This window comes from Phyllobates terribilis, unplaced genomic scaffold, assembly GCF_046119375.1.
Source record: "Phyllobates terribilis strain yellow unplaced genomic scaffold, ASM4611937v1 Scaffold_5__5_contigs__length_657084704, whole genome shotgun sequence".
NCBI classification, from domain to species: domain Eukaryota; kingdom Metazoa; phylum Chordata; class Amphibia; order Anura; family Dendrobatidae; genus Phyllobates; species Phyllobates terribilis.
In genome coordinates this window covers 285,327,529-285,352,529 of record NW_027362765.1, presented here as the reverse complement: position 1 = coordinate 285,352,529, position 25,001 = coordinate 285,327,529, and the positions used below count along the sequence as shown (strand labels likewise).

Here is a 25,001-nt window from a genome sequence, read left to right as displayed (position 1 = left end):
CGGCCACTACAAGTAGATGGCCAAGCACGGCAAGCAAGTAGTTCCGGCCGGCGGCAGCAACCGCTGGCACGGTGTCACGGGTGTGTCAGAGGTGACAGACAGTCGCCATGCAGTGGTTTGCAGGAGATCTCCACGTTTGGCAATGCAGACAGCTGCCTAGATAGGAGGCTGTGTTTAGGACCCAGCGACTACCTCCCTATAGTCTGGGTGTATAAATACCTGGTGTGTCTAGGTGGACTTCGCCGGTTATACTCAGTTCTACTTGGAACTTGGCTGAAGCAGCATCACGTCCTCTCTGGAGTCTTGAGGCCATATGCCCTGTTGGAGTTCTTCTAAAACTGAGTTGTTGTCTTCCCCTTTTGTCTTTAGAGTGCTAGCGGAGGTTGACTAATGCTCATCTCCTTCCACCCCCTGCAATAGACTTACGCCAGGGATAGTAGGGCAAGGCACATGATCGGCGACAGCTGCGGAGGCTGTATAGGGACATTAGGGGGAGACAGGGTGACGCTAGTCCAGATTAGGAGGTCACCTCTTCCCCCTTTCCCTAGTGTCTGGGCTCCCTTTTCCTTTCCCCTCTGTGTTGCACTCACACCTGGCGTGACTCTCTGTGTTGCACTCACACCTGGCGTGACACACGGGTAACATCTGATTGGTGGGGGATGCCAGGTGACAAACCTCGGCCGATCAGACATTGATGGCCTTTCCTAAGGATAGACCATCAATGTAAAAGTAGAGAACAACTTCTTTAAACAATGAAGGATATACTGATGTTTTTTTTTGTTTATTGTTTTAAGCAAAAAAATTGAGAAAACGCTCAAAAAAGACGCTTGTGCATCTTCTCTTTCACTTGTCCCAAGGATATGCCATCAATGTAAAAGTAGTGGACAACCTCTTTAAGGGGGTTTTCAAATGAACAAAAGTACATTTCAATCAATAGATCTTGGAATAATAATAATTTCCACAATTGGATGTGTTTATATAAAATGTCCCTGTGCTGAGATAATCTTATAAATGTGCCCCTGCTGTGTACTGTGTAATGGCTGTGTCTGTCATTAGCTTTTTTTTTTTACAAACATACTGTATTATGCTATAGGGTTATATACAGTTTTATATCACATGATCTATGAATTACATGGTTTGGTTATATGATTAAATACATGATTAAAAATAAAAACTGACAAAAATGCTAAAAAAAATAATTTGCATTTAAAAAAAACAAGCAAAAAAACAAACAACAATGGCTTTTTGTACATGCTTTTTTTCAACATCAAAAAGCAACTGCTGCAGAAAGTGCATGAAGGAAGCCTTAAAAACAGACTACAATACATCTTTTAGATACTATTTTTCAAACATGGTGGAAATTAGATTAGCTTTTCCATGTGCTGCTGTCTAGTGGCCGCACAGCTGCATTGCAGCCTTACGTGTCTGCTCACTCTCACTAAAGGTAGTGGGGTTGATCACAGAATAACAGGTCTATTGTACAGCCTCAGATAAAAGACACACAAAAGGAATAGTGTACACAGCTGACTTAGCAGAATGGCGGGCTGAGTTATTTCACTTTCTAGATCCTCCTTACTGTAATTTTCCTTCTCCTGCTATGAAGAGATGAGTCTATGGGAAGAAGACATAGCATAATGCAAGATAAATGGATATAAAAGTATTAATGGTAACTTGTCAGCTCTGTTTTGCCCCTAATCCACCACCTTGCCTTATTCCATGAAGTTATAATGTATCTAACCATCACCCTGGATGTAAAATGTAATGAAGCCAAACCTCATAAATCACATTTTAAAACACTGATGTCCAGAGTTATGAAGTCCTGGCTCCAACCTCATTCGTCCTGGCTTGATTGGCATCTCCCAACACCTTTGTACCAGTGGCTTCCACCAAATCTTGTGACATCTATCTTGGACATGAGAAGAACAGCAAGGAGTACTATGCCCAACATCACCACTGTTTTGTGCATGCACCTGAAGGAAAAGTGAATGGGTATCACTCAGTGCCATGTGCTTGCCGAGATAGTATGTGTTGATGAGGCATGGGCAAGATTTAGAGGTTGCCTATCAGGCCATGAAAGGTGTTAATATAGCCAGGATTGCATGATTTTTCCTGCGCTGGATAACGCTCAGATGATGTTTCAATAATAATTTACAAGCAAATAGCGCCAAATACTGTAGCATGAAATATATTATTCACCTTTCAAACCCACCGATATGAACTTGTAATGGATCTCGTGAAGGACTCATTCAGATTTTTTGTGTACGAGTGGTATCTGTGTTCCTCCTCATGGATAGCACTCGTACATATAAATAGTGAATGGGGTCATTCACATGTCCATGTTTTTCCTTGGACCAAGTGGTCAGCGCAAAATTGCGGAGACATGTCCGATTTTGATCCCAGCAATGCAAGTCTAGGGATCTGTGGAAAAATCAGACAGCACTCAAATACCATTCTGATTTTCACAGACTGTTAGATAGGAAGAGAATAGAGATTTTTTTTCACGTATGAGAAAAACTGATGAATCTCAGACTGGACTCGGACTAAACTCTGATAAAACTCGGATGAAATGCTAACGCTGATAAAACTCCATCAGTTTTTCTTGTACGTGAAAAAAAGGGACGTGACTGAGGCTTCAGACCTCCTTCAAATGTCCATTTTTCATGTAAATGTTCTGCAATATCTTTGGTTTTTAGAACACACGTCCATATAATCTATTGAGATGTTCACATGTCTGTGTTTTTTAGCAGACCACAAAAAATCAAGGGATTATGTCTGTTTTTGATCAGAGTCATAATTCTTCATAATTACCCATTTAAGTCTATTGATCCATGCAAATTACCGACAGCACACAAATCGCTGTGCAACCCGTGACTAACATTACAATGTGCAGTATATGAGATAATATGCAATTTATTTATTTTTTTCATACATGAAAATCACTTATGAAACACTGATGATAAAAAAATGTTACACTGACAAACTAATGAAAATCGGATGAAAAGCACTTGGACCATTTTTGGCATACATGAAAAATCACAAATGTCTAAATGATACTTTTGGGTATAATGTCCTATCTCTAGATCAGATTACCTGTACCCTATCTCTCAATTATATCCATATTATCCCTTAGTCTTGTCATAGGTTTTTTTTCACTGCTTCAAGAGAAAAAAATTGTGGTGTTCTCCCTCACATGATGCATTTATTTGCCTTGGAGCAGCTGGTCACTAAAGTTGAGTTTGTCGTCGATCCATACACCCAAGTCTTTTTCTGTGACAGTTTTGCCCAGTGTTTTACAATTTAGCACATAATTGTACGTTGTATTTCCTCTGCCCAAGTGCATAACCTTACTTTTATCTACATTAAACTTCAATGCCTTTCTCAGCCCAAGTCTCCAGCTTACAAACTGTAAATCATTCTGTAATATCATTATTATTTTCTATTATTATTTATTTGTGTAGCACCATTGATTCCATGGTGCTGTACCTGAGAAGGGGTTACATACAAAATAAAGATATCACTTACAGTAAGCAAACTAAGGCCATGGCCCCACTATCAGTATTTGGTCAGTATTCGTTCAGTATTTTTTTCTCAGGAATGAGAGAAAAAACCAGGTGAGGAACAATCAGAGAAAAGGTATAATAGAAACAAGTCACCAACTCTGCATTTTGTCACCCACTCCTGGTTTTGGCTCCCGCTCTTGAGAAAAAATACTGACCGAATACTGACCAAATACTGATAGTGGGGCCGTGGCATAACAATGATAGACAGGTACAGAGGGAAGAGGATTCTGCCCTTGCGGGCTTACATTCTACAGGATGATGGGGAAGGAGACCGTAGATTGGAGTGTTGCAGTAGCTCTGGTGGTAGTGAGGAGTAGAGTTGTAGGTGGTAGGTGATTGCCGGTTGTACGCCTTCTTGAAGAGGTGGGTTTTCAGGTTCAGTCTGAAGGATATGAATGTGGCAGATAATCGGATGTGTTGGGGCACAGAATTCCAGAGGATGGGGGATATTCGGGAGAATTCTTGCAGGTGATTGGGTGAGGAACGAATAAGTGTAAAGGGGAGAAGGAGATTATGTGAGGGAAGATATTAAATGATCCTCCTCTGTGTTGACTACCCTGCAGAGTTTAGTATCATCTGGACATATTGAAATTCTACTCTACAAGGTCATTAATAAATCTTTAAAAGGAGGACCAAATACTGCCCCTGTGGTACCTCACTGTTAACTGAGACACGGTCCAAATGTTTCATAAATTCATCCCTGAGCTAGTTGTTGTTAACCCAGATACAAATATTGTCCCCTAGTCCCTTTTCTCTCATTTTATTGATTAACCTTTCATGTGGCACCGTATCAAACACCTTTGAAAATTCCAGGTAGACAACACCAATAGCATTACCCTGGTTCAGTCTGGAATTTACCTCCTCATAGAAGCTGATCAGATTATTTTGAAAGGATGGATCCCTTATAAACCCATGTTGCATCAAACCTTTTTTACATCTTAAAGCCAAAGCAGTGTTTAGAACAGAGTCAATGACAGTGTGGAAACATAAAAATGAACGGTACCATACAAATGGTTTTGAAACCCTACAACACCAGAATATTTTGTTTTACTTCCTTTTCAAAACTTTTGTTCCAATTCTCCACCATTTTGTTGTTATCATTGCAGTTTGTCTGGAGAAGGGAGCAGTATACAGGATCTCAATCTCCAAGGGCCCCACTGCAGCAGAATGGTCTGCCTCAATGATATGTATGTCCGTGTGTTCTTTGTCATGGATGTTTCCTTTGGGTTGGTATATATTATATGTACACTTTATAATGTTTAATGTATATATGTTTTAATTTCAGTCAACACATCCATCGATGACTCTCCAAGCTTGAGATTTGTCGAAAACCTGTAATATTAAATTCATACATTCCAATGAGCCTCATTTATCAAAACTGTGTAACCAATAGAAGCTCAGCTCTAATTTCTTAATGTGATGTAGAAAAATGGAGGTCATACTATGATTAGTTGCTGTAGTCGACAAGGCCAGTTTTTCTAGTGGACGGTTATAATAAATGAGGCCAATAGTGAAGGGGTATTAATTTTGGCACACCATACTGAGCCTGACACTCGCCCAATACACTAGATTTATGAAGTCTTTTATACCATAAATCATTTTCAGATCAAGTCCTAAAAAGCAGTTTATAGCTGTCATTTACAGTATTTCTAGCATAGAAATACACATTTTATCTTTTATTTCCATGTGCACTTTTCCACCACACCAATATTTCTATAGGCTGCTCTGCAGTGAACAGAGATTTGATTTGCAGAAAACTGGCTATGGGGAGAGAACTAAGAATGTGTGTCCATGGGCATTTAGCTCATTACTATAGACTTTGAACACTGGGGACCGAGGTGATGCTATGCAAGACCAGACTGGTACTAAAAAGCAGCCCTGGCACACAAACCAGACTGGCACAAATAGATTATATCCCCCCACCCCACATCAAGGAAAAAACGCAGGGCGAAATGCAAGGTTCAGCCAACTTTGCTTAACTTTGTCTTGCTCCTCACCACTCTCTTCAAGGGAATCTGTCATGTCCAAAAACTCTATTAACCTGCAGAAATAGGGTTAATCAGCAGGTTCGTAGCATTATGAAGGTGCCTGGCAGCAGTTCTGAAAGTGCAGCACCCAGGAAAAAAATAACTATTTCTATGAGAGCCGCTGGTTTTCATTCATGCCGGCATGTCTCAATGATATGTATGTATGTCCGAGAGCAATTACAGTCCTAGAGCAATTACAGTCACCGCCCCGGCAATGATTGACAGCCAGCTCTACAGTGCATGAGTGCAGAGCTGGCTGTCAATCAGTGCCGAGACATGCTTACTAGTGTTGAGCGAGCACTAAAATGCTCGGGTGCTCGAAGCTCGGGCCGAGCTCGCCGTGATACTCGGGTGCTCGACCCGAGCAACGAGCCCAATGTTAGTCTATGGGAGACCCGAGCATTGTTGCGGCGGCACCCCCGGCAGTCTTTTAAAATGCTAACAAGTGCCCAAAACGATAGTGACAGTGCTCAAATGACATGGGGACAGTATGGGGATCGCCCCAGGAAGCATTTCTGACCCCCAGGTCACTGCTGTCAACAACGTGGTCAGAGGTATTAAGCCACTTTTAAGGGCTCACAATAAAACGTTCAAAAACGAAACGGAAACTGCTTTCCTGTGAAATATGTTAAGGAAGTTCCTTTCCAGGGTAAAGACTTGTGTATAAGGTAAAATAAATAACCCCCCCAAAAAATACTCCTCCACACCTTGGGCTATGTTCACAAGTAGCATTTTTTATGCATTTTTGCACTTTTGTATTGCTTTCAACCGTGGCAAATGCATTCACCGGGAAATGTCATTTAAACATTTTACAACCTTATCAGGCCATGTGCTGTGTGACACATGCATACAGTGCTGAAAAGACATGGGAACAGCATGGGGAAGACCCCTGGAAGCATCTCTGACACCCAGGTCACTGCCTAAAAGTGTGCTGATCAAAAGTCATCCTTGCCGCATCAGAAGATGCAGACTTGCAACTATCCCCGTGCAAGTTCTTGTCCCAGGGCAGTGTTCAATTGTACCTCCCCCATTCCTTGCAATGCAAGCGCAAATATGCAGCCAACCACCCACCCACCCCCAGGCTGCAATACCATACTGCTTGCTTGCACTTGAAATTGGGCCTTTTAGGCATGTGGAGGTGGAATCTGGCCACCACGTCATGGCTGCGTTGGCGGCCTGGTATCCATACTCAGTCCCCAGCCGCCCAGAGGCCGGGTGTCCACACTCGGTCCCCAGCCGCCAGGGGGCGGCCGGGTGTCCATACTCGGTCCCCAGTCGCCCCGTGGCCGGGTGTCCACAAACGGTCCCCAGCTGCCTGGGGGCAACCGGGTGTCCATAAACGGTCCCCAGCCGCCCCTATTTCTCCTGTCAACTTCCCCCCACACACTTTTCTTAGCCCGGCCTGCTTTAGGGCAGCATTGGACGATCCCACCAGAGAACCAGACTCCTCCGGTGGGCCCTGGCTTCTCCATCAGGGAAGTTGAGAGTGCCAAGGTGAGGACCATGATGATGATGATACAAGTTAGCATCTGCTTTGTTTTCTTGGAATGCAAGCGTAAGTGTGCAGCCTGCCACCCACCCACCCCCAGGCTGCAATACCATACTGCTTGCTTGCACTTGAAATTGGGCCTTTTAGGCATGTGGAGGTGGAATCTGGCCACCACGTCATGGCTGCGTTGGCGACCTGGAATCCATACTCAGTCCCCAGCCGCCCAGCGGCCGGGTGTCCATACTCGGTCCCCAGCCGCATGGGAGCAGCCGGGTGTCCATAAACGGTCCTCAGCCGCCCCTATTTCTCCTTGGAACATCCCCCCACACACTTTTCTTAGCCCGGCCTGCTTTAGGGCAGCATTGGATGAGCCAACCAGAGAACCAGACTCCTCCGGTGGGCCCTGGCTTCTCCATCAGGGGAGTTGAGAGTGCCAAGGTGAGGAGCATAATGATGATGATAGAAGTTAGCATCTGCTTTGTTTTCTTTTAATGCAAGCGTAAGTGTGCAGTCTGCCACCCACCCACCCCCAGGCTGCAATGCCATACTGCTAGCTTGCACTTGAAATGGGGCCTTTTAGTTTGGAGGAGGCCGAAGCTGGCTACTACCTCATAGCTGCTTCGGCAGCGAGGTATCCATACTCAGTCCCCAGCCGCCCCTATTTGTCCCGGTGTGCCTTATACATAAGATTAAACGCGCATACCAAAACATTTCCTGTGCCCTCCCCAGTGCATTTCGTGGGAAGGACAGCCTATTCCCCTGTCGTGTGTGCATGCCAAACCCCTGTTCATGGTACATGCGAAGATGCCTCCCACCCTGCACCTGTCGTTGCAGACTTGCAACTATCCACGTTCAAGTCCTTGTCCCAGGCCAGTGTTCAATTGTACCTCTCCCATTCCTTGCAATGCAAGCGCAAGTATGCAGCCTGCCACCCACCCACCCACCCCCAGGCTGCAATACCATACTGCTTGCTTGCTTGCACTTGAAATGGGGCCTTTTAGGCATGTGGAGGCGGAATCTGGCCACCACGTCATGGCTGCGTTGGCGGCCTGGTATCCATACTCAGTCCCCAGCCGCCCGGCGGCCGGGTGTCCACACTCGGTCCCCAGCCGCCAGGGGGCGGCCGCGTGTCCATACTCGGTCCCCAGCCGCCCCGCGGCCGGGTGTCCACACACGGTCCCCAGCCGGGTGTCCATAAATGGTCCCCAGCCGCCCCTATTTCTCCTTGGAACATCCCCCACACACTTTTCTTAGCCCGGCCTGCTTTAGGGCAGCATTGGACGAGCCAACCAGAGAACCAAACTCCTCCAGTGGGCCCTGGCTTCTCCATCAGGGGAGTTGAGAGTGCCAAGGTGAGGAGCATGATGGTGATAGAAGTTAGCATCTGCTTTGCTTTCTTGGAATGCAAGCGCATTTATGTAGTAGCGGCTAGGCCTGAGGTGGTCAGCGTTTTGGCGCATATCCTACCTCCTCCGAGGATTGCTGGATGTTTTCCTGCTACTATCCCAGTTCTATGACTCCCGTTAAAACAAAGCTTCAGGTGATAAATGATGGATGAGGTAGTGGCAAAGGAGAAAGAGCAGGAGGAACAGGGACCATTCACATCAATATCAGGCCAGTCAACCACATATGTCTTGTAGGATATATTTCTGTAACAAAAGGAGCGGTTCGGCTACACAGTTATAGGGCATACAGTGAGTGCAATGCCTACCAAAAATTTTGAGGCACTCCAATGCCCCTTGGAAATGACATGGAGGTCAGAGGGCCTTAACTAAACCTGTACACTGTTGGCCTAAGCAGTGAATGGAAGGCTTTCCAAAAATTATGAGGAACTGCAATGCCCCTTGAAACAGACGTGGATTACAGCGTACTAAAAACCTTCTACCCATTATTGGGGAGTGGGTCTCCCTTAGTTTTCGCCTTTGCGTTGAAAAGCAAAAGCTGACTAAAATTAGGAGGAAATGCAATGCCCGTTGGAAGAGTCGTGGAGGTTAGAGGTAATTAAAAACAACATTTCAATGCCCCTCGGAAGAGACGTGGAGGTCACAGTAGCTTAGCAAGACGGTTTTAATGCCCCTTGAAAAAGTGGTGGAGGTCACAGTAGCTTAACAAGACACTTTTAATGCCCCTTGGAAGAGACATGGAGGTGGCAGTAGCTTAGCAAGACGGTTTTAATGCCCCTCGGAAGAGATGTGGAGGTCGCAGTAGCATAACAAGACGCTTTTAATGCCCCTTGGAAAAGTGGTGGAGGTCGCAGTAGCTTAACAAGACGGTTTTAATGCCCCTCAGAAGAGATGTGGAGGTCAGAGAGGTATAACAAGACGGTTTTAATGCCCCTTGGAAGAGACGTGGAGGTCAGAGTGGTATAACAACACACTTAGGAGGAACTGCAATGCCCCTTGAAACAGACGTGGATTACAACGTACTAAAAACCTTCTACCCATTATTGGGGAGTGGGTCTCCCTTAGTTTTCGCCTTTGCATTGAAAAGCAAAAGCTGACTAAAATTAGGAGGAAATGCAATGCCCGTTGGAAGAGTCGTGGAGGTTAGAGGTAATTGAAAACAAAATTTCAATGCCCCTTGGAAGAGCTGTGGAGTTCAGAGTGGCTTAAGAAGATGCTTTTAATGCCCCTTTGAAGAGACGTGGAGGTCACAGTAGCTTAACAAGACGGTTTTAATGCCCCTCGGAAAAGACGTGGAGGTCCCAGTAGCTTAACAAGACGGTTTGAATGCCCCTTGGAAGAGACGTGGAGGTCACAGTAGCTTAACAAGACGGTTTTAATGCCCCTCGGAAAAGTGGTGGAAGTCGCAGTAGCTTAACAAGACGCGTTTAATGCCCCTTCCAAGAGCCATACAGTACAGCATATTACAAACATTATTCCCATTATTGGGGAGTGCGTCTCCCATAGTATTTGCTTATGCCTTCCAAGCAAAAGCTGCCAAAAATTAGGACGGAGGAACTTGCAATGCACCTTACAAGAGCCATGCAGTACAGCATATTACAAACATTATTCCCATTATTGGGGAATGTGTCTCCCACAGTGTTTGCTTATGCCTTCCAAGCAAAAGTTGCCAAAAATTAGGACGGAGGAACTTGCAATGCCCCTTACAAGAGCAATGCAGTACAGCATATTCAAACATTATTCCCATTATTGGGGAGTGTGTCTCCCATAGTCTTTGCTTATGCCTTCCAAGCAAAAGCTGCCAAAAATTAGGATGGAGAAACTTGCAATGCCCCTTACAAGAGCCATGCAGTACAGCATATTACAAACATTATTCCCATTATTGGGGAGTGTGTCTCCCATAGTCTTTGCTTATGCCTTCCAAGGAAAAGCTGCCAAAAATTAGGACGGAGGAACTTGCAATGCCCCTTACAAGAGCCATGCAGCACAGCATATTACAAACATTATTCCCATTATTGGGGAGTGGGTCTCCCATAGTATTTGCTTATGCCTTCCAAGCAAAAGCTGCCAAAAATTAGGACGGAGGAACTTGCAATGCCCCTTACAAGAGCCATGCAGTACAGCATATTACAAACATTATTCCCATTATTGGGGAGTGGGTCTCCCATAGTATTTGCTTATGCCTTCCAAGCAAAAGCTGCCAAAAATTAGGACGGAGGAACTTGCAATGCCCCTTACAAGAGCCATGCAGTACAGCATATTACAAACATTATTCCCATTATTGGGGAGTGGGTCTCCCATAGTATTTGCTTATGCCTTCCAAGCAAAAGCTGCCAAAAATTAGGACGGAGGAACTGGCAATGCCCCTTACAAGAGCAATGCAGTACAGCATATTACAAACATTATTCCGAATATTGGGGAGTGTGTCTCCCATAGTCTTTGCTTATGCCTTCCAAGCAAAAGCTGCCAAAAATTAGGAGGAAATGCAATGCCGGTTTGAAGAGTCGTGGAGGTTAGAGTTAATTAAAAACAACATTTCAATGCCCCTTGGAAGAGCTGTGGAGTTCAGAGTGGCTTAAGAAGATGCTTTTAATGCCCCTTTGAAGAGACGTGGAGGTCACAGTAGCTTAACAAGACGGTTTTAATGCCCCTCGGAAAAGACGTGGAGGTCCCAGTAGCTTAACAAGACGGTTTGAATGCCCCTTGGAAGAGACGTGGAGGTCACAGTAGCTTAACAAGACGGTTTTAATGCCCCTCGGAAAAGTGGTGGAAGTCGCAGTAGCTTAACAAGACGCTTTTAATGCCCCTTCCAAGAGCCATACAGTACAGCATATTACAAACATTATTCCCATTATTGGGGAGTGCGTCTCCCATAGTATTTGCTTATGCCTTCCAAGCAAAAGCTGCCAAAAATTAGGACGGAGGAACTTGCAATGCCCCTTACAAGAGCCATGCAGTACAGCATATTACAAACATTATTCCCATTATTGGGGAGTGTGTCTCCCATAGTGTTTGCTTATGCCTTCCAAGCAAAAGTTGCCAAAAATTAGGACGGAGGAACTTGCAATGCCCCTTACAAGAGCAATGCAGTACAGCATATTACAAACATTATTCCCATTATTGGGGATTGTGTCTCCCATAGTCTTTGCTTATGCCTTCCAAGCAAAAGGTGCCAAAAATTAGGATGGAGAAACTTGCAATGCCCCTTACAAGAGCCATGCAGTACAGCATATTACAAACATTATTCCCATTATTGGGGAGTGTGTCTCCCATAGTATTTGCTTATGCCTTCCAAGGAAAAGCTGCCAAAAATTAGGACGGAGGAACTTGCAATGCCCCTTACAAGAGCCATGCAGTACAGCATATTACAAACATTATTCCCATTATTGGGGAGTGGGTCTCCCATAGTATTTGCTTATGCCTTCCAAGCAAAAGCTGCCAAAAATTAGGACGGAGGAACTTGCAATGCCCCTTACAAGAGCCATGCAGTACAGCATATTACAAACATTATTCCCATTATTGGGGAGTGGGTCTCCCATAGTATTTGCTTATGCCTTCCAAGCAAAAGCTGCCAAAAATTAGGACGGAGGAACTGGCAATGCCCCTTACAAGAGCCATGCAGTACAGCATATTACAAACATTATTCCCATTATTGGGGAGTGGGTCTCCCATAGTATTTGCTTATGCCTTCCAAGCAAAAGCTGCCAAAAATTAGGAGGAAATGCAATGCCGGTTCGAAGAGTTGTGGAGGTTAGAGTTAATTAAAAACAACATTTCAATGCCCCTTGGAAGAGCTGTGGAGTTCAGAGTGGTTTAACAAGATGCTTTTAATGCCCCTTGAAAAAGTGCTGAAGGTCGCAGTAGCTTAACAAGACGGTTTGAATGCCCCTCGGAAAAGTGGTGGAGGTCGTAGTAGCTTAACAAGACGCTTTTAATGCCCCTTCCAAGAGCCAAACAGTACAGCATCTTAAAAATATTATTCCTATTATTGGGGAGAGGGTCTCCCACAGTCTTTGCTTATGCCTTCCCAGCAAAAGCTGACAAAAATAAGGACGGAGGAACTTTCAATAATGGCAACACGGACCACGGTCACCCTGGTGGTATAGTGGTGGTGGAGGCTAAGGATAAGGAAAAGAACATAAAACTGATGAAATGAGGAAGCGTATACCCATGTGTGGGTGTGAAGCGGTGCATGTGAATACATCTCCCGAAATAACACAGTGGATTTGACTTTATGTTACTCTGCTGTCATTTGGTGGTGATGAGAAGTCCAGCCCTTGTTCATTTTTGTAAGGGTCAGCTTGTCAGCATTGTCAGTTGGCAGGCGAGTGCGCTCATCAGTTATAATTCCCCCAGCGGCACTAAAAACACGCTCCGATAACACGCTAGCGGCAGGGCAGGCCAGGACCTCCAAGGCGTACAGAGCGAGTTCATTCCAAGTGTCCAGCTTAGATACCCAATAATTAAAAGGCACAGAGGAATCACGGAGGACGCTGGCACGGTCGGCAAGGTACTCCTTCACCATCTTTTGAAACTTTCCACTCCTTGTGAGAGTACCCCACGCCTCAGGGTCTGTCCGAAGGGAGGGTCTGAGAAAACTGTCCTAGAACGTTAACAGTGTTCCCCTGCCTCTGCTGGATTGTAGTTGCGTCTCTCTCGCATGTACGCCATGGTTGGGCAACAACGAACTGTGACCTCTGCCGCTAGCGTGTTCAGATGGGAATTTTTTTAACAGTTCTGCAGCAAGGGCCTTCTGGTACTGACCCATTTTTGTAGACCTCTCCACCTCAGGAATAAGAGAGTGAAAGTTCTCCTTGTAGCGGGGGTCTAAAAGTGTCACCAACCAGTAATGACTGTCACCTAACATTTTGACAACGCGAGGGTCTCGGTTAAGGCAGCGTAACATAAAGTCAGCCATGCGTGCCAGACTGGTAACGGGCAAGACTTCCGTGTCCTCACCCAGATGACGACTGACCATGCTCTTCTCCTCCTCCCCCCTGTCCTCAGGCCACCCACACTGAACCGACGGTATGACAGTTGTACAGGTACTACCGTCTACAGCGCATGATACAAGCTCCTGTTCTTCCTCCTCTTCCTCCTCCTCTCCCTCATTGTCCCCCAATGCACGTTGGGATGAGATGAGGCAGGGCTGTGTGTAATCGACCGCTACGGCTTCTTGATCCATCTCATCATACTCTGGCTGCAATGCCTCCTCTTTAATTCTCTGCAGAGAGCGTTGCAAAAGACAGATAAGTGGAATGCTGACGCTAATGATGGCGTCATCGCCACTCATCATCTTGGTGGACTCCTCAAAGTTTGTCAAGATGGTACAGATGTCAGACTTCCAGGTCCACTCCTGAGGTCTTATGTGTGGAGTTTGACCTTAAATCGACGGCCTTGTTGCAGCTGGTACTCCACAACTGCTCTCTTCTGCTCACAAATCCTTTGCAACATGTGGAGGGTAGAGTTCCAACGTGTGGGGACATCACACAGTAGTCGGTGTGACGGAAGCTGCAAACGCTGCTGCAACACAGCAAGGGCGGCGGAAGCTGTAGCCGACTTGCGAAAATGAGCTGACAGGCGGCGTACTTTGACGATCAGATCTGGCAACTCGGGGTACGATTTAAGAAACTGCTGAACCACGAGGTTAAGCACATGAGCCAGGCAGGGTAAGTGTGTGATCTCGCCTCGCCTCAGAGCCGCCACCAGGTTACGCCCATTGTCACACACGACCATGCCTGGATGTAGGTTCAGCGGTCTCAGCCACAGATCTGCCTGCTCTTTCACAGTTGTCCACAACTCACAAGCAGTGTGAGGTTTCTCACCTAAGCAAATGAGTTTCAGCACAGCCTGTTGCCGCTTGGCGGAGGCAGTACTGCAGTGCTTCCAGCTTGTAACTGATGTGGTCATATCTGAGATGGAGGCTGAACATGAGGAGGAGGAGGATGCACAGGAGCTGTATGCTGTGGGGGCAACTCTGACTGACATAGGGCCCGCAATCCTCGGTGTGGGGAGGATGTGTTTCGTCCCAAGGTCCGACTGGGTCCCGGCTTCCACTATGTTTACTCAGTGTGCAGTCAGGGAGATGTACCGTCCCTGGCCACAAGCACTTGTCCACGTGTCTGTTGTCAGGTGGACTCTCCCAGTAACTGCGTTGTTGAGGGCATGGCAGATGTTTTGGGACACATGCTTGTGTAGTGCGGGGATGGCACACCGGGCAAAATAGTGTCGGCTGGGGACCGAGTACCGAGGGACGGCCACCGCCTTAAGGTTGCGGAAGGATTCCGTCTCCACCAGCCTAAAAGGCAGCATTTCCAACGCAAGCAGTCGTGAAATGTGCGAATTTAGTACTGTGGCCTGTGGGGCGTTAGCTGCGAATTTCCGCTTTCGTTCAAAGGTCTGGGATATGGACAGTTGAACGCTGCGGTGGGACGTGAACGTGGACGTTGATGCTGTTTCTTGAGAAACTGCCATAAGAAGTGAAGAATGAGAGGAGGGGGCATCTTTGCATGCAGTATGGACAGGGGATTGCCTTGCACACACAACAGGGGGTTGTATTGCATGCACAACAGCGGAAGAAGCAGTGGTGACACCCGCTGACACTGGTCGTGGACCTTGGGGTTCGCCCCACAAAGTCGGGTGCTTTGCTGTCATGTGCCTGATCATGCTGGTGGTGGTCAGGCTGGTAGTTTTGTCACCCCTGCTGATGCTGGCATGGCAGGTGGTACAAATGGACTTTTTGGGGTTATCAGCAGAGTCTTTAAAAAAATTCTAGACTCTGGAAGACCTACAGGTTGTACTGGCAATGTCCCTTGTGTTGGTGTTACGGGGAACTGTTGCCTGCCTTCTGTGTGCGGCCACCACACTGTTTCTTCCTGCCTGTTGGGGTACTCTGCCTCTCTCACCCTGTGTGCTGCTGGCCTCGCTCTGCATGTCCTCCTGCCACGTTGGGTCAGTTACATCCACCACCTCCTCCTATTCCACTTGCACACCACGATCCTCCTCCTCACTTCCTGGCAATTGTGTCTCGTCATCGTCCACCTCTTGTGATAAATTGCCAGCGTCGACTTCCTGTGGCAGTGGCTGTTCAAATATTTGGGCATCGCTACATGGGATCTCCTCTTCCACCACTTCAAGCGGAGCAGGCAAGGGGCACAAATCTGGAAATGGACCAGTGAACAGCTCTTCAGAGTGTCCAAGTGTGGGATCACTTGCTGTCTGACGACACTCGGTATGGTGGGAGGAAGGAGCATCAGGGTGAGGAGGAGTATGCGGTCGAGACTCACGGCTACTAAGAGGTGACCGTGTGGAAGACAGACCGGAGGTGGTGGTGCCCAGGTAACTGGAAGTATTATCTTCTATCCAATTAATAACCTGTTCACACTGATCAGTTCGCAATACTGGTGTTGTTCTGTGCTTCCCTAGTAATTCGGTCAAGAAGTGGGAGCGAGAAGATGTGGCTGTTGGTTGTGGCACATTTTCACCTTGGCCACGGACCCGTCCTCTGCACGCACCGTCACCAGAATGTCCAGTTCCACGTCCCTTGCCACGCGCCTTTCCCATTGTAAAGGAAGTAAAATAGCTTACACTCGCACTATCAATGGAAAAAGGGTAATAAAAAGTAGATTAGAACCGTGGAAGAGGAAAACCACAGTTCTATTTCTCTGGCCTATACCCGACTCTTTTAAACAATCTGAACAATGAGGGAGAAACTATTACTGATTTTCTTTACGCAAAAAATACCAAAAGCTGAACAGAGATTTTTTACCGTGGAATGGCAAAACCACAGTTATTGTTTACTGGGGTATACCAGAAAATTTTAAATAGATATATTTGCGGCTGAACAGTGAGCGACACACAGAGATTTGACCCGTGGAACTGCAAAACCACACTTGTATTTGTCGGGCCTACACCAGACTATTTTCAACAGATATGTTTGTGTCTGAACAATCAGGAGACACTACTACTGTTTTTCTTTATGGCAAATAATGGCAAAATTAGGATAATACAGAGATTTGATCTGTGGAACTGCAAAACCACACTTGTATTTCTCGGGCCTACACCAGACTATTTTCAACAGATATATTTGTGTCTGAACAATCAGGAGACACTACTGTTTTTCTTGACAGCAAAAAATGCAAAAAAGCAGGATAATACAGAGATTTGACTCGTGGAACTGCAAAACCACATTTGTATTTCTTGGGCCTACACCAGACTATTTTCAACAGATATATTTGTGTCTGAACAATCAGGAGACACTACTGTTTTTCTTTACAGCAAAAAATGCAAAAAAGCAGGATAATACAGAGATTTGACCAGTGGAACTGCAAAACCACATTTGTATTTCTCGGGCCTACACCAGACTATTTTCAACAGATATATTTGTGTCTGAACAATCAGGAGACACTATTATTTTTTTTTTACGGCAAAAAATGCCAAAAGCAGGATAATAGAGATTTTTTACCGTGGAACAGCAAAACCACAGTTATAATTTACTGGTGTATACCAGACTATTTTCAACAGATATATTTGTGTCTGAACAATCAGGAGACACTACTGTTTTTCTTTACGGGAAAAAATGCAAAAAAGAAGGATAATACAGAGATTTGACCCATGGAACTGCAAAACCATACTTGTATTTCTCGGGCCTACACCAGACTATTTTTAACAGATATATTTGTGTCTGAAAAATCAGGTGACACTATTAGTTTTTTTTTACGGCAAAAAATGCCAAAAGCTGGATAATAGAGATTTTTTACCGTGGAACAGCAAAACCACAGTTATAATTTACCAGACTTTTTTAAATATGTATATTTGCGGCTGAACAGTGAGCGACACACTCATACTGTTTTTTTTAGATACAAATGGCCTAAAACTGCATAATACAGAGGTTTGAACCATGGAACTGCAAAACCACACTTCTATTTCTCTAGCCTACACCAGACTATTTTCAACAAATATATTTGTGTCTGAAAAATCAGAGACACACTTTTTTTTTTTTTGGGGGGGACGACACCAAAAGGTTACTAAGACGGGTATTTGTACAGTGTGAAGGAGGAAAAAAAAAAGAGGATTTAGATGGAAAAAAAAGGATTTTTCCTGGCCCCCGAGACCTGGAGCTAAGTCCAGCAATTTCAGCCACAGGAGCACACAGGACTGTAATGCAGCGTTTGCTAGTATAACCACTGCGTCTCCTATACAGCCTGCCTGCCTGATATCTGGGATGGATATTAGTCCTGAGAAGGACTGTTTGTTTGATCTGGCAGCCTTTACAGACCCTACACTAACTATTTTGCAGGATATATCTCTCCCTAAATCAGCAGCGCTGTCCCTACAATGTCCGATCCGGAGCGACTGTGTCCAAGATGGCAGCGCCCGGTTTTAAATACTCGAGGTGACGCTGTGCGGCCAGCCAATCACTGTAATGCCCACAAACAACATGACTGCGGCATTACAGTGACTGTCTGGCAATCCCTGCATGTTCATTGGCTCTGTAAAGAGCGCCAAACATGCAGGGCGGAGACCCGAGCTCCCGCCCCAGTAACCCGGAAATGCTCGGTGCTCGCCAAACATCCCATGTAGCGTGACGCTCGGGTGAGTACCGAGCAGTGTCGAGCATGCTCGCTCAACACTAATGCTTACAGAAATAGCACTATCACGTCACCTTTCATCAGGTTGCCCAGGATTAATATCACATATCCCAGGTATGTAAAATTTGAGTCTATGAATTTTTTTTCGTATTCAATGACTGATTCTTAAGTTTTCTTATGCCCTAATTTAAAAAAAAAAAAACACTTCTATTTTTAACCATAACGTATGGATTTTGCACAAAACGTGTGTGAAATTTCGTACAAGCGAGATGAGCAAGAAACATTTTGCCAAAAATCTACACAATAAATATATATAAATTTATTGAACATTCATTCTGCAATTTTATTGGAAATTCTTGCTCCTTTTCCTTTTCTCTTCAAAGCTTCTCTTGAATCTTTTTCTTTCATAGAAGGCCTGCGGATCTTCTCTGTGAAGCATCCAGCAGTAGTCCCCCATCATGTTCACATTCCATCTACTTTGGTATCGTCGTTCCATCTCCTTAATATGCTGATGAAATCTTTCTCCTTGCTCTTCGCTAACAGCACCAAGCTTTTCAGGAAAGTAGTCCAAATGGGGATATAAAACATGTAACTTCAAATTCATCCGACAACCCAAGGCTTTGAAACATTTCAGCATGTTCTCCACGATGGACTTAAATTTTGGATCTTTGTTGTTACCTAGAAATTTCTTCACGACTTCTTTAAAAGAATCCCAAGCCTTTTTCTCAACAGCTTTCATTTTTGTTTCAAAAACATCATCCATCGTGGGTTTCCGAATATCTGGACCCACAAAAAATCCTTCCTTCAGTTTTGTTTTGGACAGTCCCTGAAACTTTGTACACAGGTACTTAAAAGTCTCTCCTTCTTTCGGTAGAGCTTTCATAAACTGCTTTATCAGTCCAAGCTTAATGTGGAGTGGTGGCAGAAGAACTTGAGTGGGATCAACTAAACTTTCCACAACTATGTTCTTGAGTCCATGTTGCAAAGATGTTCTCGTTGGCCAAATTTTTGGCTCCAGTGATGAGTCCTATCCCTGCTGTCCCATTCACACAAAAAGCTTGGGTACTTTGTGTATTCCCCTGGCTGCCCAAGAAGCAAGAGTAAGATTCTACAGGTGAACAACTGGCTACATCGATGGTGCCGTCAACAAGGATTTGGATTTCTGGATCACGGAATGAATTACCTATACGATGGACTACTTGCTAGAGATGGGGTGCACCTTACGAAGACTGGAAAACATGTATTTGGAAGTCGCCTTGCTACACTCATCAGAAGAGCTTTAAACTAGAACAATGTGGGAAGGGAAGCAAAAGGCCAGAAAAAGCCATACAGCTGACAAATACTATTGAGATCTCTGCTACTGGAAGTGGAAAAGAAGAACAAAGACAAAACAATTTAAATAATAAAAATATGGGAGGAAGAGAAACCAATCACAAACTAAAATGTTTTTATACAAATGCACAAAGCATGGGCAACAAACAAGGAGAATTGGAACTACTAATGCAGGAAAAGGAATATGATGTCATTGGAATCACTGAAACTTGGTGGGACGATACACATGATTGGAATAAAAGGCTAAAAGGATACAACTTATTTGCAAGAAACAGACTTGATAAACGAGGAGGAGGTGTTGCATTGTATGTTAGAAAAGCGTATATCTGCACAGAGATTGAAGCTTCAGAGACTGGGAGTTCTGTGGAAACTGTTTGGGTAAGAATACAAGGAGAGAACAACGGAAAGGACACCATTGTAGGCATTTACAACAGGCCACCTGGGCAAGCTGAAGATATGGATGAACTCTTTATGTATCAAATGACCAAGTTCTCCAAAAAATATGACGTAGTGGTCATGGGAGATTTCAACTATCCAGACATTTGTTGGGAATCTCTCTCAAGTAAAACTAACAGGTCAAGCAAATTCTTATCCTCTCTTGCTGACAACTTTATCTTCCAAAAGGTAGGGGAGAAAACAAGGGGATCTGCTACTTTGGATCTAATCCTTATAAACAGGGAGGAAATGGTTGAGGAGGTAAAGGTGGCTGGGACCCTAGGAGGCAGCGATCATGCTATTATAGAATTTTGGATAACTAGAGGAGGAAGACATGTGAAGACTCAAACTTCAAGGTTAGATTTTAGAAAGGCAGATTTTAAGAGACTCAGAAAGAGAATAGGAGGGATCCAATGGCTGGATGTCCTTAAGGACAAAAATGTCCAGGAAGGATGGGAAATTTTTAAAAATGAGATTCTCAAAGCACAATCGTTAACAATCCAAAAAGTAGGAAGAATGGGAAGCATTTAAGGAAACCAGGATGGATGAACACAGAACTTAAACACATGCTAAAAAGAAAGAAAGAAATGTTTATTAAATGGAAAGAGGGAGGCATATCTAAAGAAGATTATAATGCAGTCTGCAGATCCTGTAGGGCACGTATCAGGTTAGCTAAAGCTGACAATGAATTAAGGCTTGCAAGAGATGTCAAAAGCAATAAAAAAGGATTTTGGGGGTATGTCAAAAGTAAAAGAAAAGTCAAAGATGCTATAGGATTTTTACAGGATGAAAATGGAGAAATGGTAAGAGAGGATGTTGAGAAGGCCAAACTTTTTAATTCCTATTTTGCATCTGTTTTCTCTCAGAAAGAAAATGTAACATCAACTGATCTTCACTGTCCTTTTAAAGGAATAGAGGAATCCAAGTTATCTGTAAACAGAAAGATTGTGAGGGAATATTTAGCTAACATAAATGAGTTCAAGTCTCCAGGTCCAGATGAATTACACCCCAGAGTACTGAAGGAGATCGTAGAAGAAATTTTAGAACCACTCTCCATAATCTTTGAATATTCTTGGAGAACAGGAGAAGTCCCAGAAGACTGGAGAAGAGCAAATGTTGTTCCTATCTTCAAAAAGGGGAAGAAGGTGGACCCAGGGAACTATAGGCCGGTGAGTCTGACTTCTATACCAGGAAAGATCTTTGAACAAATTATTAAACAACATGTATGTAAGTACATGGATAAGAATGAAGTGATTAACCAGAGTCAGCATGGGTTTGTAACTAACAAGTCATGTCAGACTAACTTAATTTCCTTCTATGACAGAATCACTGACTGGGTGGATCAGGGAAATGCTGTAGATATAGTATATCTTGACTTCAGCAAAGCATTTGACAAAGTATCTCACACCATCCTTATTGAAAAAATGACCAAGTATGCAATGGACCAGGCAACTGTTAGGTGGATTCATAACTGGCTTAGTGATCGGACTCAAAGGGTGGTTGTAAATGGCTTCACATCCAGCTGGATGAATGTCTCAAGTGGGGTACCACAGGGCTCCGTCCTGGGACCTGTATTGTTCAACATCTTTATCAATGATTTAGATGAAGGAATTGAGGGTAAGCTGATTAAATTTGCTGATGACACAAAGCTAGGAGGGATAGCTAATACTAGAGAAGAGAGAGAGAGGATTCAAAAAGACCTAAATAAACTGGAGCAGTGGGCAGCAACCAACAGAATGGTTTTTAACAGGGAAAAATGCAAAGTACTACATCTGGGCAATAAAAATGAAAAAAGCATATACAGAATGGGAGGAATAGAGCTAAGCAACAGTACATGTGAAAAAGACTTAGGTATACTAATAGATCATAGACTGAACATGAGTCAACAGTGTGATGCAGCAGCAAAAAAGGCAAATACAATTCTGGGATGTATTAACAGAAGCATACAGTCTAGATCACGTGAAGTCATTATCGGTCTTTACTCCTCTTTGGTCAGACCTCATCTGGAATACTGTGTTCAGTTTTGGGCACCACATTTTAAAAAAGACATAGACAAACTGGAGCAAGTTCAGAGAAGAGCGACCAGAATGGTGACTGGTCTGCAAACCATGTCCTATGAGGAACGGTTGCAGGATTTGGGAATGTTTAGCTTGCAAAAAAGAAGACTGAGAGGAGACTTAATAGCTGTCTACAAATATGTCAAGGGCTGTCACATTGTAGAAGGATCATCTTTATTCTCATTTGCACAAGGAAAGACTAGAAGCAATGGGATGAAACTAAATGGGAGGAGACACAGATTAGATATTAGAAAAAACTTTTTGACAGTTAGGGTGATTAATGAGTGGAACAGGCTGCCACGAGAGGTGGTGAGTTCCCCTTCAATGGACGTCTTCAAACAGAGGCTGGACAAACATCTGTCTGAGATGATTTAGTGAATCCTGCTTTGAGCAGGGGGTTGGACCAGATGACCCAGGAGGTCCCTTCCAACTCTACCATTCTATGATTCTATGAAGAGAGAGCTTTCAGATCACCACATATTGACCATCCTTGAACCTTGTAGTTAAGTTTCTTGAGAATAAAGGCTAAATTCTCATAGTATTGCTTCAAGTGCGCAGAATGCCCTACAGGCAGTAAAGCATACTTGCTGTCATTATGCAGTAGCACAGCTTTCAGACTTTTTTTGGATTAATCAATAAAGTGTCTCCACTCGCTCACATTGTACTCAATGTTACATTTCTCCATCAGCCCAGGAACATCACTGCAATACACTAAACTGTCTTGAGAAAAGTATGGAAGGAATTCCTTTTCTTTTGTACCATGAAAAACAGGTACCAGGAGCTAACAGGTTCTTTTCCTTTAGTCTAGTGCCTAAAAGTTCTGCAGAATGTTTAGGAAGGTCCAAGTCCCTGACTAAATCATTTAATTTGAGCTGTGAAAAAAGTTGTGGATCGTTGGGACTAGTGTGAAAGTCTTCGTCAGATTCCTGCTCTTCATGTTCTGAATCTTCTGAATCAGCTGTATCTTCAAGTCTCTCCGGAGGTGAAGGGACAGGTATTCCTGGACCGTGAGGCACAGGGCGAATCGCTGACAGGAAGTCTGGGTATATAACTTTCTTCTTATTTTTAAGGTTGAATCCCTCCACATTGCACATACAAACGTATCAGTCATCACTATGATTTCACAGTTCCCTCAAGATTATAGGCACACAAAAATGACAGCTCTCATTCTCTCCTTTAGACCACTGTCATATTTCATCTACACAAACAGAACACATTACATGTGGAGCCCATGACTTGTCCTGATCACTTAGTTTTACACCATAGTACACATAGTAAACCTTTCTAACTAAGTTCGTAATGTTCCTTCGTTGCTTCTACAAAACACACAGCAAATGTAGAAAAAGTTGTCGGCTGAATTACGACACCCCCTTGCAACCATTCCAATCACGTTATTAGAAACAGAAGCTTAATCCACCACAACCACTAAATACTCAAAAGAATTGTGGTACGCACACCACCACACTCTTATGAGCTCTTTCTAAAAGAAAATCTGCCTTTGCTCCCGATAGCAACCAATCACAGTGCAGCTTTCAGTTCTCATACTGCTGAGATGAAAGCTGTGCTCTGATTGGTTGCTATGGACACCACCACATTGTTATGAACTGTGACTAAAAAAAAAATCTGTCTTTACTGCCCATAACAACCAATCACAGCGTAGCTTTCATTTCTTATGCTGCTGAGATAAAATGATAGATATGCTATGATTGAATGCTATGGACACCATCACTCTCTTCGGAAGCTGGGTTAAGAACATCTTCTCTACCAGCAGCAGCCAATCACAGCACAGCATCCATTAACCCCTTTACAACCCAAGGTGGTTTGCACGTTAATGACCAGCCCAATTTTTACAATTCTGACCACTGTCACTTTATGAGGTAATTACTCTGGAACGCTTCAATGGATCCCCCTAATTCTGAGATTATTTTTTCATGACATATTGTACTTCATGATTGTGTTAATATTTCTTTGATATCACTTGTGCTTATTTGTGAAAAGAACTGAAATTTGGAGAACATTTTGAAAATGTTGCAATTTTCAACATTTTAATTTTTATGCCCTTAAATCAGAGAGATAGGCAGCTCTCAGTGCAGTTTAGTTCAGTTCTCAGTCAGCTTCCAGACAGAGAGGAACTAGAGAGAGCAAGCTGCAGTCTGTGTGGCTGAAGGCCAGGCTAGGCCTCAGGCTGCGGGCTAGTCTGACCAGTGAGGGCCTAGAGTGGGCCAGAAGGCAGAGTAGAGGAGAAGAGCCATCTGGGACAGAGGGACCATAGAAGGTTCATCCCAGACGCAAGTCGGGCACCGGGCCCGTGCCTATTGGGATCTCTATGCCCAGTAGGGAATCCGGCATACCGAGGAGGATTTTATAGCCCTCAGTCCACCTGTGAATACTGCACATTCAGAGGACTAGGTACCACGAAGGCCCCAGCGTTCAGGGATAGTGGTAACCAGGGGAAAACCCTCGCCGCCAAGCAGACGGGTGAGAGAATCATCAAGGAAGCTAGACCCTGTTCCAGGCAGGTCCGAAGCTCCAGGGAGAGAGACAGGAAGATACAGGCAAGGAGGCCTTACACCCGCTCACTGGGGAGCAAGTCCAGAAGTGCACACCACCTACAAGTACCCCGGACCGTACCTGACTACCATCATCAGTAAATGTACTGAAGCGAACCCCTGTGTGCGTGTCTGTTCTTCCTCTGACCCGGCTGGGTCCCCTCTCTCCTGTATCCCTTCACACCATTCCTGCTCCGGGGGCCCGCTCCACCTGTGGGGAGCAGAAACACCTTAGCTGCCATCCCAACACCCCCGGAGGTCTGAAGCAGCACTGGTAATCATTACCAGGTACCACAGGTGGCGTCACGATCAAACTACAAATCCCATATAAGCTATCCCCTTTTTGTTGACCGCCCTGGGCCATGGACCGGGCCAGCCACTGTGACATATTCCCCCCCCAGCATCCATAGGCCCGGACACCGAGTACCCCACTGCTCTGGGGGCGCGTCAGATATGTCACACAAAACGTTAATAAATAACATTTCCCACGTGTCTACTTTACATCAGCACAATTTTGGAACCCAAATTTTTTTTTCATTAGGGAGCTATAAGGGTTAAA

At 44.6% G+C, this 25,001-nt stretch overlaps 1 long non-coding RNA gene across 1 annotated transcript in view; it reads left to right on the top strand.

Annotated features, from left to right (window-relative positions):
• Positions 1 to 25,001, top strand: part of LOC141272954 (uncharacterized) — a 352,572-nt gene that overhangs the window by 11,600 nt on the left and 315,971 nt on the right. The window contains exon 2 of the long non-coding RNA XR_012322044.1: positions 4,667 to 4,786. This is a non-coding gene — a long non-coding RNA (uncharacterized lncRNA). The remainder of the gene's footprint in view (positions 1 to 4,666; positions 4,787 to 25,001) is intronic.